Consider the following 17,578-nt stretch of genomic DNA (forward strand, 5'->3'; position numbering starts at 1 on the left):
TTTTTGGCTGATTTTTTTTATAAATAACGTCGTAAAAACTACGTTTTCGATAACCAGTTCTCACCTATAATAATCGATTCTCTATATACACCAACTCTCATCAAGATTTTCTTGATTACTCTCTCTCTCTTTTCTAAACTAGCTTCTCTCAAATATAAAAATTCCGCATTCATTAGATCTAGATACACCTAGCCATATTCGAAGTTGCCTTCGCCATAGACGTGAAAGGTTTAATTTCTGAGGGTTTGGTCCCAAATCTCTATTTCAATTATTTAATTTAATTGTTTGTTTATTATTTTCCTTGAAGTTACTAACGCGTGTATTTTGTTATTAGAAAGAGGTACGAGGCATTAAAGTAAGTACTTTAATGGTTTTTATTGATGTTATGATGTAGAAATCATGTTTAGGTTGTTGTTATGATATTCCTAGTATTATGTCTAGGGTAACTTTAATACTAAATATGATTGTTACGATGCCTTTTATGTTCTTCCTAATATTTATGATTGTTAGTATCATGTTAGGGCTAAAGATTTGATTTTTTAATGTTTAGTGACATGCTAGGGTTTGTTATTAATCTTGTTAGTATCATGCCTAGGATCTTGCTATTCTTATGCTTTAACATGAACATGATTATTATTATTTTGATTTATTATGTTGCTTGATATTTATTGTTATTGCTTGATCACACCTTTTATGCATGTTTATAGAGAATCGGTACTTGTAATCACGCTTAATAAGATAATTAATAATCTCGTTTAGGGTTAATATGATTATAATTCAAATGATCGCCAATAATAGATTTATTTGTGCATTAATATTCAACCAACATAGATAAACAAGTTTAGGGTAATCCTATTGATTGTATGTTAATCAGAAAGCGCACATGAATACGATCAAAATAAAGTAGAGGCATATTATTAGGGCAGGTTCAATCTCTTTTAGGTTTGATTTGTACCTTCATCCCCGAACCCTTATTTGGTTCAAGACCTTAAGGAGTTGACGATCTCTTGGATCGTTAAGGGGTCTAACCTTCACCCTGTGAACGGTTTACAAGTTCCTAAAAAACTTGTTGGCGACTCTTTTGTTCTATCTTCTTCCCTTTTGGACACCACCGTACTTTAGTGTATGATCGCAGTGGGGTTCTAGCTAGGGGTTAACACTTGAAATATTCCCTACAGTTTTTGGCGACTCCACTGGGGAGGATTTCTATTTTAATTCCTGAATTTGTTTCGGCAATGATTTAGAATGAGTGGATGAGACTCGAAACGTTCTAAGTATTTCATGTGCGTAATTTTGATTAAAATTATTGTCATATGCATAAAAAAGATCTCATTGGAAAGACCATCCATAATGAGTTAAAACATAGAATTTTTACACGTAGGAAATTTGAGAAATATCTTTCACAACTAGGACCGAAATAACACTGCGCGAAACTGGAAAATTTTATCAAGCACAGAAAGCTGCTGAGGCATGTAGGAATTAGCGTCAGCGACCAAAGCATTGGCACCAGACATTTAACTGTAGCGCCAGATGACAGGCTTGTCGCCAGGCGCTACAGCTAAAACCTGGCGCCAAATTCTTCCAATACCGAGCCAGAAATATGCGTTCTAATTTCGACCAGTTTTTCATATCGTTTGCTCTATCCTACTTCCTGATTGAGTTTTTCTCAGTTTTCTGAAACTCATATGTGTTCTACATATGGACATAACCCTCTGGGAATTCATGCTCCATCTACCTGATTGAACGCTCTGAGCAACAAAGGGTACATCCGAGATTGTTGAATTCACCAAACCATGGAAGCGAGTTTTTTTTTCTAAAACTCGCGGTTTCCCATCCACTCGCGCAAACCCTTCACGGTTAGGCTTCCGCGCGGTGCATCCGGACAATTAACCATGGACCCTCTATTGACTAAACCATATCCCGAACTTTAGAGAACTAGAGCCATGGTTAGGTTGCAAACTCATTGCATCATATTGTGCCTACTTGACTAATTGTGCATTAATTGTTGTGCATATATATGTTTTCTTAACCGTTTGTTTGACTTGTGTTGAGATTAAATAAATTAATGACTTAAAGAACTTTACCTAATTAATTAATTAATTTGAGTCAATAAAGTCCAATTTTTTTAATCAGAATTGACTTAGTACGAATTTAGGCATACCCCTGTTGATTAATAACACCGAAAATAGTCCCAGATTGAAGCTCCAGCATTGGCGCCAAAGTCTGGACTGTAGCGCCACTCTGTGGAGTGTGGCGCCTGGCTGTCGTCTGGCGCTACACTACACAGTTCGACTCCAGTCCTGTCGTTTTGCCGACAGTTCGGATTATTGGTCGAGTCATCACCTAGTGTCTATTTAACTAGTTTGCTAATTAATTCTGTTAAGTTTCGCTGTCAATAGTGCTTGGTCGAGTCATTAATCGAGTTTAGGCACTAAGTCCCATGGTCTTACACAAGAGTCCAAACATGACACTCAACGCACACACCAATACACATACTTTGACCATATCTAAGAGAGTCTTGTATGCGCGTTTTTTTCGTCATTTTTTTAGGGGGGTAAGTCGGATATTAATCCTCCAATTTAAAAACTATACTTAGTTCCCTAAAAATATATACATTATTTTTGCCAAAAAAAATATGCACCCATTTTTTAATTTTTTCCTCTTTAAAAAACCGTAAAGTCAAGTCGATTCGAGTCAAGTAATTAAAACGCAAAATGGTTTAAATTACAACGCGTGGTCAAGAAAGGAAGGACGGTTAATCAAAGACAACCTTTTCGTACAAGTCCAACTTTTCGACAAACCCATAGCTTGTAAGAGGAAAGCTAAGACCATAATGGCAACACAAGAAGAAGTCAATGAGCTTAGGAACCAACTGGTTACCGTGACTGAGGCACTGAAGCTCCTCAAACTTAAGATCGATGATCCCGTGAAACAACAAGAGATGGACCTCATGCAAGAAAGTCTAAGTAAGCTATATAGCGACTACAAGTTTCAAGGGCTTACTTCACGAGGGGTCTCGGTGGACAAAGATCTTCCGCAGAAGTTCAATGCCAATGACATCCCGAAATTCAAAGCAACTGATAACCCTTATTTTCATTTAAGAGCCTTCGAAACAATAATGAGTATTAAGGGTATCGATAAGAAGGTTTTCCCCTCTCTGTTCTCACTATCTCTCGAGACCGTTTGCCAACAATGGTTCTTTTCTCTCGAAAAAGACAAGACCTCTACCTGGGATTCCATAGAAAACGCTTTCGTTGATAGATACAAGTGCAACATTCAAGTTGAGACTGACCATAGAGAACTTGAAATCCTCAAGGAGAAAGAGAACGAAGGCTTCACCTCTTTCTTTAACAAATGGAGAGAAACCTCAGCTAAGATGATTGAGGTGCCAAGTGAAAAAGAGTCTGTAAGGTTGTTCATTAAAAACCTTCAAGAAAAATATTCCAAGCATCTCAAGTATCAAAATAACCTCCATACCTTCAAGGCCGTCTACGACATTGGGATCAATATTGAAGACGACCTGGCTAAGTTAAAAGTTGCCAACAATAACTCTAACAGTGGCTGGAAAGGAAAGAAGAACGATAATCCTTCTTCTTCCAAAACCACCCACTCAAACAACGATATCACTTTTAATTTAGGTGAAGTCCTTGCTATGAACAATCAAGGACAAAAAAAACCATTTAGGAGAAACTTTACTCCTATTGGCATGAGTTATGACACCGCATTTGATCGATTAAATGCAAAAGGTCTTATAACTCCTATTGGACCATTTGGGGACCCACCAGTTGAAAAGAGGTCGGCTAATTGGAACCCCAATGCACACTGTAAGTATCACCAAGGTAGGGGCCATCTCACCGAAAACTTTTGGAAGCTTAAGGAAGCTATCCAAGACTTAATCGATAATAACAAGCTGCCATTGCCCCCTGCTAGTAAGAAGCCAAGCATTGATAACGCACCTCTCGCTCATGCCTTGGCTATCTCTGATGAGGAAAACTAGATTGACCTCTCGTCTCTCATTAAAACTGTCAAAGAAATCCATGCCATTGATGAAGACGAGAAGATATTCTTCGACGCCATGGATAGCCTTCTGGAACCGGCAAGTAAAGAAGACATACAATCGCTCACACTGTCTATGATTGAAGGGTCACATTTGCTACGTGAAACTCTCAAAGCTATAAAGGAACTTCAAAAGAAATATGACAAGGTTCCACTCCCGAAAGATGTACCTAAGAGAGAATTCACACCCATGAGAACGACTTATGAGGCAAAATGTTTTCCTTTACAAGTCACTGAAAAACCCAAGAAGATTAATAGAATTTACACTCCAATTGGGATCCCATATGCACAAATGTTTGAAATGCTCTCCGAGAGTGGCGAGATCAAACCTCTCAAACTGAAACCATTCGAATAATTGAAAAGGACAGATAGATATTACTGTCAGTATCATCAATCAGGGGGTCACACTATCAAAAACTGTTTCAAATTCAAGGATTTAGTTCAGAAAATGATTGATGAAAAAAAACTAGTCCAAGTTCCACAAGAGGACAATGCAACCATTAATGGAGTTTGGGACAGTGATGAAGAAGACGTCTACTTAAAAGACATAGTAGGATCTCCACCGTCTGTGTCATACGCCATGGATGACTTTTTGGCTGAGGAAGATTCATCGATAGACGTCCTCATAAAATCCGGGAGAATGCAACCTCCCGTTTCAACACAACCTATGCCGACCACACAACAAGTTCCCATACCTATCATTGAAGATAATGATATCGTTAAGCAGTTTAAGAAGAAAAAAGTTGAGATGAACGTATGGAAACTTTTTGCGACATCTCGAGAACATAGGTTGGCTGTAATGAATGCCTTGGACAAAATAGGGATAGATTCTGACACTTCTCCTGAAGGGTTGGCCAACTTTCTCACAAGTGATCTTCCTAGTCCAATTAATTTGATCACCTTTTTCTGACAAGGATTTACCTCCAGAAGGTGACAAACATTACAAAGCATTAAACCTCACAGTAGTTTGCAAGAGAATGAATGTCCCTATGACTCTTGTAGACAATGGATCGGCCATCAACGTCTGTCCACTTAGAACTGCAAGGATGCTAGGCATAAGGGATGAAGATTTAACTCCGTCTACACAAGGAATAAGGGCCTACGACAACACTCGTCGTCAAGCTCTTGGTAAAATTACCCTGAATGTAACATCGGGAGCAATAAAACATGCTACTACTTTCCAAGTTGTAGACATTAAAGCTTCGTTCAATTTACTGTTGGGGCGCCCTTGGCTTCATGACCTAAAGGCCGTCCCCAAATCTCTCCACTAACAATTAAAAGCCATAGTTGGGGGAATTCCTATCACCATCGACGCTTCACCTATGAGGATCAAGTCTATAGAAAATCCAATAATTAATGTGGAGCACGACGAGGATGATGAAGACTTATGGGGCTTTAACGAAGAAGTCTCCTTAATCCAGAAGGATAAAAGGACCCCTCTTTACCATGACCCCCATTCCAACATGATTGTAAATGCTACTTTGAAGAAACAAGGACATTTTCCTGGGATGACCCTAGGAAAGAAGAAAGGAATAGCAAAATCACTGGAGTCACCTGGCCTCCCTAAGTTAGACACTTTCGGACTTGGTTTCGATCCGACTCGGAAAGATCTCAAGCGAGCCCAGGAAAAATCAAAGGCACGTAGAGACGCTCGCACTCAAAAGAAAGAAATCCCAATGGATCAGTACCCTCTTACACTTAATGGTCAATTTATAAAAGAAGGAGAGGACTATCCATGCCATGAATTTCCCGAGCCATTTGTTGTAAACGACATAAGGCAACCGAGATTTTAGATTTTCTTGGATTGTTACTTCACAGATGAAATCTCATCTCCTGTCCATAAGGAGAAAGCACCCCCATGCTTTGACTTTAACGTCATGGGATTACTATTTGGGCGAGAAAAGAATGAGCCAACTTACAGAGAAAATAACTCCTCGCTCATTCAAACAGTCTTACAAAGCGAAAGCTTCGATCCCTCAAAGCTAATCACTTCAGCAGAAGGATCACTACAAGGGTGGCGCAAGACTATCAAGGTGACTACTCCAAGCGGAAGAAAAATATCCATCACGAGAGGGAAAGGACCAATGTTTGAAGAGTCGTCTGAGTCAGAGTCTCTCTCTATAGAGTCTTCTAGGTCTTTAGTAGTAGCACCTTCCCCTCCTATTTCTTATCCTAGAATAGTTAGTGATTAAGTCCCTGAGGACATATCACCCTTTGATGTAATGATCTTAGAGTATAATAATATTTCTCCTTCTCCTTATTTCTTGTGTTCTTCTCTAACCCAAGATGACGAGCATTGCTTAACTAACAATGAAAAAGACAAAGAAATTATTAAAGCAATGGAAACACTCGAAAAGAAAACACCGGTAATTGAAGAAACTGAAACGGTTGATATCTTAAATGATTCAACCAATAAAAGAGAAGTTAAAATCGGATTAACACTTAATGAACAAGAAAGAACCGATTTAATTAACTTACTTAAAGAATTCATCGATGTATTTGCTTGGTCATACGAAGATATGCCAGGCATTAATAGAGAAATAGCTCAACACACTGTACCACTAATTCCAGGAATGAAACCCGTAAAACAAAAGTTACGTCGAATGAAACCAGACGTAGCTCTTAAAATAAAAGAAGAAGTCCAAAAACAAATAACTGCAGGTTTCATCAAGGTATCCAAATACCCCGAATGGGTCGCCAACGTCGTCCCAGTTCCGAAAAAAGATGGAAGGGTAAGAATGTGTGTCGACTATCGAGATCTAAATAAGGCAAGTCCAAAGGACGACTTCCCTTTACCACACATCGACATTCTGGTAGATAACACAACAAATCACGCGCTTCTCTCATTCATGGATGGGTACGTAAGTTATAATCAGATTCTCATGGCAGAAGAAGACATGGAGAAAACAACTTTCATAACACCATGGGGCACTTACTGCTACACGGTAATACCATTCGGGTTGAAAAACGCGGGTGCTACTTACCAACGGCAGCAACTGCCTTACTCCATGACATGATGCATAAACAAGTCGAAGTATATGTCGACGACATGATTGTAAAATCAAAGGACCGTCTAGGCCATCAAGTAGCCTTAAGGAAATTTTTCGAAAGGCTAAGAAAATATAATATGAGGTTGAACCCATATAAGTGAGCTTTTGGAGTCACCTCAGGCAAGCTTTTGGGTTATGTCATAAGCTCTAGAGGAATAGAGATAGACCCAACCAAGATCAAAGCAATCATGTCAATGCCCCCGCCCAAAACCGAGAAACAGATTCAAGGATTTATTGGCCGATTGCAATACATAAGTAGGTTCATATCAAAATTGACGACAATATGTGAACCAATCTTCAAAAATCTCAAGAAGAATGTACCAGTGATATGGGGTGAAGAGTGTCAAAAATCCTTTGAAAAGATCAAAGCCTATCTCGCAAATCCTCCCGTATTAGCACCGGCACTTCCCGGAATACCTCTTAGGTTATATTTGACGGTTACCAAAGAGACAATGGGAGCTATGCTAGCACAAGAAGTAGAAGGTAAAGAAAACGCAATCTACTATCTAAGGGTTCGTTTGGCATCGCTGTGGTTTTCTGTTTTTTGGTTTTTTGTTTTTTAAAAGTGTATTATATATGTCACATAATGACTCAAAAAATATATGGACTTATTAAAATCATGATAATTTTGAAAACTGACAACAGAAAAGTGGAAACACCTTTTTCTTGTTTCCTGTTTTTGGTTTTTGGTTTTAAAAAAAACAGAAAACTGAAAACAAAAAATGATGCCAAACAAGCCCTAAGCAAGAATATGCTCGAATACGAAGCACGCTATACACCACTTGAGAAGTTGTGCCTCGCCTTGGTGTGGGCCATAACCAAGTTAAGACATTACATGCTAGTGCATACTGTCTTTATAGTCTCCCGATTAGATCCACTCAAGTATCTATTCGAGAAATCTACACTCAATGGACGCATATCAAGATGGATAGTAAATTTAGCCCAGTTTGATGTAAGGTTTATGCCGCAAAAAGCTATCAAAGGATCTGTGGTGTCAGACTTTTTAGTAGACTTTCCAATAGAAGACTCGACGCCAATACAAGACAATGAATTTCCAGATGAAGACTTAATGGTCACTGAAGATGATACTTGGACCTTGTAATTCGACGGAGCCTCAAACCAAAAGGGATGTGGCGTCGGAGTATTACTAGTGTCACCTAAAGAAGAGCATGTTCCAATCTCCATAAAGCTTGATTTCGACGTTACCAACAATGCTGCTGAATATGAAGCATGCGTGGTAGGCCTTGAAACAGCTTTGCCATTGGGAGTAAAAAAGTTAAGAATATTCGGAGACTCTTCTTTGATTATCAATCAAATATCTAAAAGGTGGAAAGTAAGGAGCGAAAGTCTAGCCCCTTACCAAACCTATTTGGAAACTCTTACCGATCAGTTAGAGAAGGTAGAATACACATATCTACCTAGGGAAGAAAATCAATTTGCTGATGCCTTTGCAAGACTAGCCTCAATGGTTAGGATTCCCACGGAAGTCGAACAAATGCCTCTAACTATAGAGAAAAGGCACAAACCAGCATACATCCAGGCTATAGAAGACGACGAAGTAGTCCGAGACGAGGAAGAAGAAGAAGAAGAACCGTGGTACACGGATATACTCAATTATGTCACCAAAGGAGAATACCCTCCCCATGCTGACAAAAGAGAAAAACGAGAATTAAGACTCTTGGCTTCCCAATATGTACTCATAGACAACGAGCTACATAAAAGAGTACCTAAGGGTCGAGCTCTCTTATGTGTAGGAAAAAAGGATGCACAAAGAGCAATGAGGATAATCCACGAAGGAATCTGTGGCACTCATATAAATGGCAAAATGTTAGTCCAAAAAATAATGCGAGAAGGATATTATTAAACTACAATGAATAGGGATTGCCATTAATATGTAAAAAGATGCCCTAAATGCCAAATCTATGCCAATTTACAACATGTTCCTCCATCCTTGCTCTACACCTACACATCGCCATGGCCATTCTCTACATGGGGAATTGACATCATCGGCAAAATCACTCCCCCAGGAACAGGAGGCCACGAATATATACTAGTAGCAATTGATTACTTCACAAAGTGGGTTGAAGCACAATCGTACGCTAAACTCACTGCAAAACATGTAGCACTCTTTATCGAGAGAAATATTATTTGTCGATATGGAGTCCCACATGAAATGATAAGTGACATGGAACTCACTTTCAAGCCGAATGTGAAGAATTGTTACAAAAATATGGCGTTCAACATCATCATTCTTCCCCTTACAGACCTCAAGCAAATGGAGCCGTCGAGGCAGCTAATAAAAATTTAAAGACTATCATCGAGAAAATGACGGAAAATTATAAGGATTGGCCTGACAAACTTCACTTCGCATTGTGGGGTTACCGCACGTCTATTCGCACGTCAACAGGAAATACACCATTTTCCTTGGTATATGGAATGGATGCCGTACAACTTGTCGAACTAGAAATTCCATCTCTACGCATTGCATTAGAGAGCAAACTCAATGAAGTTGAATGGACTAGGGCAAGATATGAAGAATTAATTCTACTCGATGAAAAACGATTAGAAGCTCTACATCACACTCAGTGTTATCAAACTCGTATGGCTAGGCATTTTAATAAGAAGGTTAAGACAAGAAAGATCAAAGTAGGAGACTTGGTGTTAAAAGCATTAAGGAAAAATGTTTTAGATCCAAGGGGAAAATTTAGACCTAATTGGTCTGAACCCTACATTGTCAAAACAATCCTGTCAGGTGGTGCAGCAAAACTAACTGATATGGATGGCAATGAGTTCTCGAACATGACAAATCTTGACCAACTTAAGAAATACTACCCATAATTACTTGAGTAGGATACTCAAGAGAGCTACGTTTGGCCCGATTCCTTAAGAAAGGATACGTAGGCAACCCTTTACGGGTGCGGCCACTTTATTTTTCAAAAAAAATCTCGCGCCCAGAATTAATTAAAAATTCGATAGAAGATCGGCGAAATATAGGCGTCACGGAAAACAGTCCAGCGCCAGCAGTTGGGCATTAGCGCCAGCCGACGGCACCGTCGCCTGACGCCAGACTTCCCTGGCTGACGCCAGTTGTAGATAAGCGGCGCCAATTCACAGTTTAAATTCTGGGAATATTTCGGTGTTTTTTGGAAAATTTTCGACTTCCATACTCGAAGAATTTCTGGAAAATTAATTTTTTTCGGTTTTCATTGCTTTAATAAAATAAATTTAAAGTAAATAATTTAATTAAAAGCTGAAATTTCATTAATGAAATAAAGTTACAGTATTGATGGAATTTTAATAAAGCTGAAATAAATTAACTTTAAATAAAAAAAAACATAAACTAAGTCTACTAATTGGAAATTAAGCAATGCTCCTAATCTTGCTTTTCTTTCCTAGCCCTTTTCCAATTTTTGTCTGCTTCCTCCTCCTCATCCATAACCTTAGCTAGAAAGCATCCTTTAGAGGACCTACATTCAATCTTAGAGTAGATAGTTTCCCCTTCAGCTAGGACTCCATGCTTCTTTTCTACCCAAGCTTTTTTCTCTATGGTGTCAGCTTTCCTTTTTCTCTTATCTTTGGTAGTACTTTTCTTCCTAGGCATTGCAGGTGTTTTGAATTCTACTCTTTCACCTAAGCGTTCCTTGGCAGGAATCACCCTGTCACCTAGACGACTCTTCACATCAGTTTTACCCTGATATTTCTTCGAGTCCTTCGAAGGTTTCTTCAGCAACCACTTCTTCACATCATTGGGCAAGGAAGGAGGAACCTTTTGGGTAATCACTTCCCATAGAGGTCTGGCACTCCAATAAGCATCAAATCTGTCTACTTCCTGGGAGATAGGAAACTCGTAAGGAGGACGAATATCTCCGGAAGGAATATTCTGAAGCAAGCCGTATTGTCTTTTTACCCTGCAGGGATAGTAATAAGTCATACGGGACAAACTTGGAAGACGGCAAAAAGGTTGCTTGTTGACACCAACTATCCTTTCTATTTTCCACCATGGGATGACCCACTTGATAGCAAAATTGCGAGATTCGAAGACCCTTCTCCATTCATGGCGCCCCATCTTAGAGAAGCATTTCTTCCTCCTCACGAAGCAATTCGGAGTGTACTTCTCAATGTTGTCCAGAGGGATAATTAATTCTAGCCTTTCCATTAGCCACATCTGTAAAAAAAATTGCAATGCAAATAAATTATTATTACTATACAAAAATATAGTTTTTGATTTCTGTAATTAAAAATATTATTTTTCTACCTGTAACAAAATTGGAGAGCCTTGAAAAGGTGCTTTGGGGTTCCTTTTCAATTCATCAAGACTAATCATAGTCTCTCCAACTATCAATGGCATTGGATTTCTCCCTGATTCAATTTGTTCTAGTACGGTGGTTATAATTGATTGACCCTCATTATTTTTACCACTACTAAGAAAAAATTGATTAAGCATACAAAATAAGAAAGCCCTTCTTCTATAAATATGAAAAGATTTGGAGAGAGGTTTATCAAAATAATGGCGAGCAAATTCTTTCAAATTAACTATGTTGCCATCTACTATTTTTGATAGATCCCTTTCTTTTAAATTGAAGAAGCGCTCAAAATCCTTGTAATAATATGCATCTATTCTAGGGATTACTATGAGGTATATTGCAGGGAAACCTAAAATAGCACCAAATACTTCCGGCAAAGGGCTAATTTCATCATACCCTATTCTAAAGCAATGAGTATCAACATTCCAATATTCTAGAGCGGTATAAATAAAATCTAAGTCAAGATCTACCCCTTTGATACCATAAATTCCCCCCCAAGTGGAACAAATCTAATTCTTTTCTTTCTTTGGCGTTAAGAGACCGACACCATTCATGGGTGTATTGGGTAAAAGTTTTGGTGACTAGAGACATGATATTATTTTTCTAAGGCCAAGAATTATATTATTTGCTGAAATTATGAAAAAATCGGCTGGGCAGGGGGCTATTTATGCACGAAATCGGAGCAGTTCTAATCGGGGTGGGATACGGAGTCAGTGCTACTTGGCGCTAGACGCCGCTATTGGCGCCAGACGCCAAAGCTTGGTGCCACACGCTAAGTGTAGCGCCTGGCGCTACACCAATACGCGTGGCGCCAGCTGGCGCCAATATACCTCGTCATACGTGCTTTCTAAAACCGCGTTAATTCGAGTCTGCTATTGACTTTACGACTCCCTCATCTTTTTCTAAACATCTTTTTATTCTTTTTTTTTTAATTAATATAGCTATTATATTATTATATTATTCTTTTTTGGATTTTATTTAGGTTAATTTTCAAGTTTTTATAAACCAAACATTTTATTTGACTTTTCCTTTTTTCATTTTTCTTTTTGGGGGAGAAAGTCAAATACCCTCCATCAATAATAAAAATGACGGAATTTTTGCGCAAAATTACTTGTCACACTTTCTTGCACACACAAACATGCACATAATAATATAAATAAAAAATGAAAAAACATGATAATAAAATAAACTAATAATAGTATGTACATACAAAATATGTCTAAAAAAATGAGTCTAACTAAAAGGCAAAGTTCTATACAAAGTCAAAATAAAAAAAAAGCACAGGAACAAACTACGACGCCGGGGGACGTACACCCATCATCTCGTAAAACTGCGCCGTACGAGGAGTAACCTCTCCACCAGCTCCGGCTCCAGCTCCAGTCTCCTCGGGAGGAGGAAAACTCAGCACAGGACCAGTCCACCCGAGATCAACCTGAGGCTGAGGCTGAGGAGGCTGCTGCGATGATGAGCCGACCTCGTACATCCACCACCTCTAAGAGCCGAGGTAGCCTCTCCCTGGCTTACCCGCGCAACATGAGCACCCTTAGAGGAAGAACCCGAGCCCTCTGCCACATCAGCACGGGCAGCCTCAGAGCGATCGCCTCTACCTCCTGAAGTAGTGCAGTGACGTCTCGAGCTAGACCTCGCCGGATCCCTCCGCACCTCAGGTCTCGTGCGGGTACGAGAAGGAATAGGCTGACCCTGCAAAAGTAATTAAAATCAGAAACAAGGCAAAATCAAAGCGGTAATGCAAAACATATGAAATAAAGACTACCTCCTGAACGGCGTCGTCCCGACGGCAGGTAGCCACATTCCTTATCCGGACAAGCTGGCTCCGGAAGGCATCTATACATCGTGCCATCGCCGAAACCACCTCGCGCCAGAACTGTCAAGGAAATAAGTCAGTAAACATGCATAATATATGTGGACAAAAGTTGCAAATCTCCTCAATCGGCCCGTATGTCCCTTGGTAATGAATAGACATACGGGGTGGCACGAACTCAGCAGCATCGTCCTGATAAAGCAAAACCAAGTCAGTAAAGCATTACTTGGGGGCTACTTAACGAAAAATAAAAGCTGAAAAATCGTACTGCCACATCCTCAACCGGTACAGGAACTGGAGCTAACAACGACAGTAGCTCCTCCGCATAGCATTGCCCAGGGATCGTGCAAGATCGCCAAGGGGTACCAGCTCCCTCTGACATGCTCAACAACCTCGCAGCGTCAAACATGTGACGTGGTGGAGGAGCAGGAACGACAAAGGTATCGGAGGAATGCTGTCTAGCAACCCTCTCTCCCAGGTATGCGATCGCTCCATAAGTCCCCAGGAAATAGCGACGCTCAGCAGAATACTGTGCGGCTAATCCAGGGACTGCCAGGCCGACCCACAGCCTGTACAGCACCTCAGGCTCCTGCAAAGAACGTCAATCAGGCGAAAGTCTACCTAAAGCATCACAAAATGGCAAATAAGAAAGAATCATACCGCGATGATCCAGTCTCGGACATACGCAGTGGACATCCCCACACGGCGGCTGCCCCAGGAAGCACTGACTTGAAACCTGCGCGGCGACGGTCTCGCCGGCGCATCGGAAGGGAAGTACTCGTAGAACCAGATCTACAAGGAGTTAAAATAATCAGCAAGTGCTTGCTAAAGTGTAGAGCTAAACTTTATAGGGAATAATGTTTACCTCTACGACCCTCCAAAAGCCGGACAAAGCAACATTCGTCCCAAAGGACCGGTGTCGACACGAGTCCCTCAGCGCACAAAAAGCTGCTAATAACAATAGCTCCAACAGTGGCTGGAAAGGCAAGAAGAACGACAATCCTTCTTCTTCCAAAACCACCCACTCAAACAATGTTAGCACCTTTAATTTGAGTGAAGTCCTTTATATGAACAACCAAGGACAAACGAAACCACTTAGGAGGAACTTTACTCCTATTGGTATGATTTATGACACCGCATTCGATCGACTGAATGCAAAAGGTCTTATAACTCCTATTGGACCATTCGGGGATCCACTTGTTTAAAAGAGGACAGCTAACTGGAACCCCAATGCACACTGCAAATATCACCAAGGTAGGGGCCATCTCACTGAGAACTGTTGGAAGCTAAAGGAAGCTATCCAAGACTTGATTGACAACAATAAGCTACCATTGCCCCTGCAAGCAAGAAGCCAAGCATTAACAACGCACCACTCTCTGACTCCTTAGCTATATCTAATGAGGAAGACCGTATTGATCCATCACCCCTCATCAAACCCGTTGAAGAAATTCATGCTATTGAAGAAGAGGAGGAAACCTTTTTCGATGCCAAGGATGATTTTCCTTCTAAACAAGAACCTGCAACTAAGGAAGAAGTCTGGATCCTCATACGATCAATGTGGGAGGGAATAGACTTGTTACGTGAAGCTATTGAATTAACGAAGAAACAAGGAAAGGAGCTTCAAAGCAAGCGTGCTAAAGTTCCACCTATGGAGAAGAAATCATTCCCTCTCCAAGTAATTGATACACCCAAGAAGAGTAATAAACTCTACACTCCAATTGGGACTGCATACGCTAATATGTTCAAAATACTCTCCGAGAATGGTAAGGTCAAACCTCTCGAACCGAGACCATTTGAATCACTAAAGAGGACATATAGATTCTACTGTCCATACCATCAATCAGGGGGACATACCATTGAAAACTGTTTTAAATTCAAAGACTTAATTCAGAAGATGATTGATAACAAGAAGCTAGTTCAAATCCCACAAGAACAAGACATTAGCATCAACGGGGTTTGGGACAGTGATGATGAAGACGTCTATCTTAAGGACATGGAAGAACCTCCACTTTCAATGTCATATTCAAAAAGTGATTTTTGGGATGAAGAAGATTCACCCATAGACGTCCTCACAAGATCTAGGAGAATGCAATCTCCTATCTCTACACAACCTATTCCTACCGTGCAACAAGTTCCCATATCTATTATAGAGGACAATGATATTGTCAAACAATTCAAAAAGACCAAGGTCGAAATGAATGTATGGAAGCTTTTCTGGCAGGCGATCGTGTTTTTCACAGGATTTCTCGTTACTCATGTCAGCATTCTCACTTCTGATATCTCCAGGTGTTGTCACCAAAAACCTTCCCCGATTGACAGAACGTCCCACTACTGACACTTGAAAAAGCAGCTTTCAAGGTCTCGTTGCTTCGGTGAATCACTTGAGCCCTGATACATTTTCGGTGCCCCGAGAACATAGGTTGTTGAGCCCTGATACATTTTCGGTGCCCCGAGAACATAGGTTGGCGGTAATGAACGCCTTTGATAAGATAGGGATAGATTCTGACACCACTCATGAGGGGTTGGCTAACTTCCTTACGAGTGATCTCCCTAGTCCTATTAACTTGATCACCTTTTCTGACAAATATTTACCTCCAGAAGGTGACAAGCATTACAAGGCTCTAAACCTCACAGTAGTCTGCAAGAGGATGAACGTCCTAATGAATCTTGTAGACAACGTATCGGCAATCAACGTCTGTCCACTCAGAACTGCGAGGATGTTAGGCATAGGGATGAAGACTTAACCCCGTCAACAAAAAGAATAAGAGCCTACAACAATACTCGTCGCCAAGCTCTTGGAAAAATCACTATGAATGTAACGGAGGGAGCAATAGATACTGCCACTAAGTTTCAAGTGGTAGATATTAAGGCTTTCTTCAACCTATTGTTGGGACGCCCTTGGCTTCATGACCTCAAGGCCGTCCCTTCATCTCTTCACCAACAAGTAAAGGCTATAGTTGGAGGGATCCCCATTACAATCGATGCTTCACCTATGAGGATTAAAGCTGTTGAAAATCCGATCATTAATGTGGAGCACGATGAGGATGATGAAGACTTGTGGGGCTTTAATGAAGAGGTCTCCTTAATCGAGGAGGATGAAAGGACCCCTCTTTATCACGACCCCCACTCCAATATGACAGTAAATGCTATTCTCAAGAGACAGGGACACTTTCTCGGAATGACTCTAGGAAAGAAAAAGGAGATAGCAAAACAAATGGAATTACCTGGCCTCCCTAAGTTAGATACTTTCAGACTTGGTTTTAAACCGACTCGGGAAGATCTTAAGCTAGCCCAGGAAAGGTCTAAGGCGCGTAGGAACGCTCACACCCAAAAGAAAGCAATCCCAATGGACCAGTACCCTCTTACTCTCAACGGACAGTTCATAAGAGAAGGAGAGGACTATCCATGCTATGAATTTACCGAACCCTTTGTTTTAAATGGCATAAGGCAACGTGGGTTTGAAATCTTTCTGGATTGTTACTTTTTAGATGAGATCCCAACTCCTATTCACAAGGAGAAAACACCCCCATGCTTTGACGTTAATGTCATGGGACTACTCTTTGGGCGTGAAAAGGATAAGCCGAAATATGTAGAGTATAATTCCTCGCTCATCCAAACGGTCCTACAAAGCGAGAACTTTGACCCTTCAAAGCTCATCACTCTAGGAGAAGGTTTAGTGCAAGGATGGCACAAGATGGTCAAGGTGACTACTCCGAGTGGAAGAGAAATCTCAATAACAACAGGGCAAGGACCAATGTTTGAAGAGTCGTCCGAGTTAGAGTCAGAGTCAGAGTCTTTTTCCTGTAGAGTCTTCCAAGTCCTTAGCTATAACACCCCCTTGTAGGGAATAAATTTCAAGCTTTAACCCCTCTAGCTTGAACCCCACTGTGATCATACACTAAAGTACGGTGGCGTCCAAAAGGGAAGAAGATAGAGCAAAAGAGTCGCCAACAAGTTTTAGGAACTTGTAAACCGTTCACGAGGTGAAGGTTACACCCCTTAACGATCCAAGAGATCGTCAACTCCATAAGGTCTAGAACCAAATAAGGGTTCGGGGATGAAGGTACAAATCCAACCTAAAAGAGATTGAACCTGCCCTAATAATAGGCCTCTACTTTATTCTGATCGTATTCATGTGCGCTTTCTGATTAACATGCAATCAATAGGATTAACCCTAAACCTGTTTAATCTATGTTGGTTGAATATAATGCACAAACAAATCTATTATTGGCGATCACTTGAAATTATAATCATAATTAACCCTAAACAACATTATCAAATATCTTATTAAGCGTGATTACAAGTATTAATTCCCTTTAAACATGCAATAAAAGGCGTGATCAAGC

This window comes from Chenopodium album, chromosome 7, assembly GCF_948465745.1.
Source record: "Chenopodium album chromosome 7, dcCheAlbu1.1, whole genome shotgun sequence".
Classification (NCBI taxonomy): Eukaryota; Viridiplantae; Streptophyta; class Magnoliopsida; order Caryophyllales; family Amaranthaceae; genus Chenopodium; species Chenopodium album.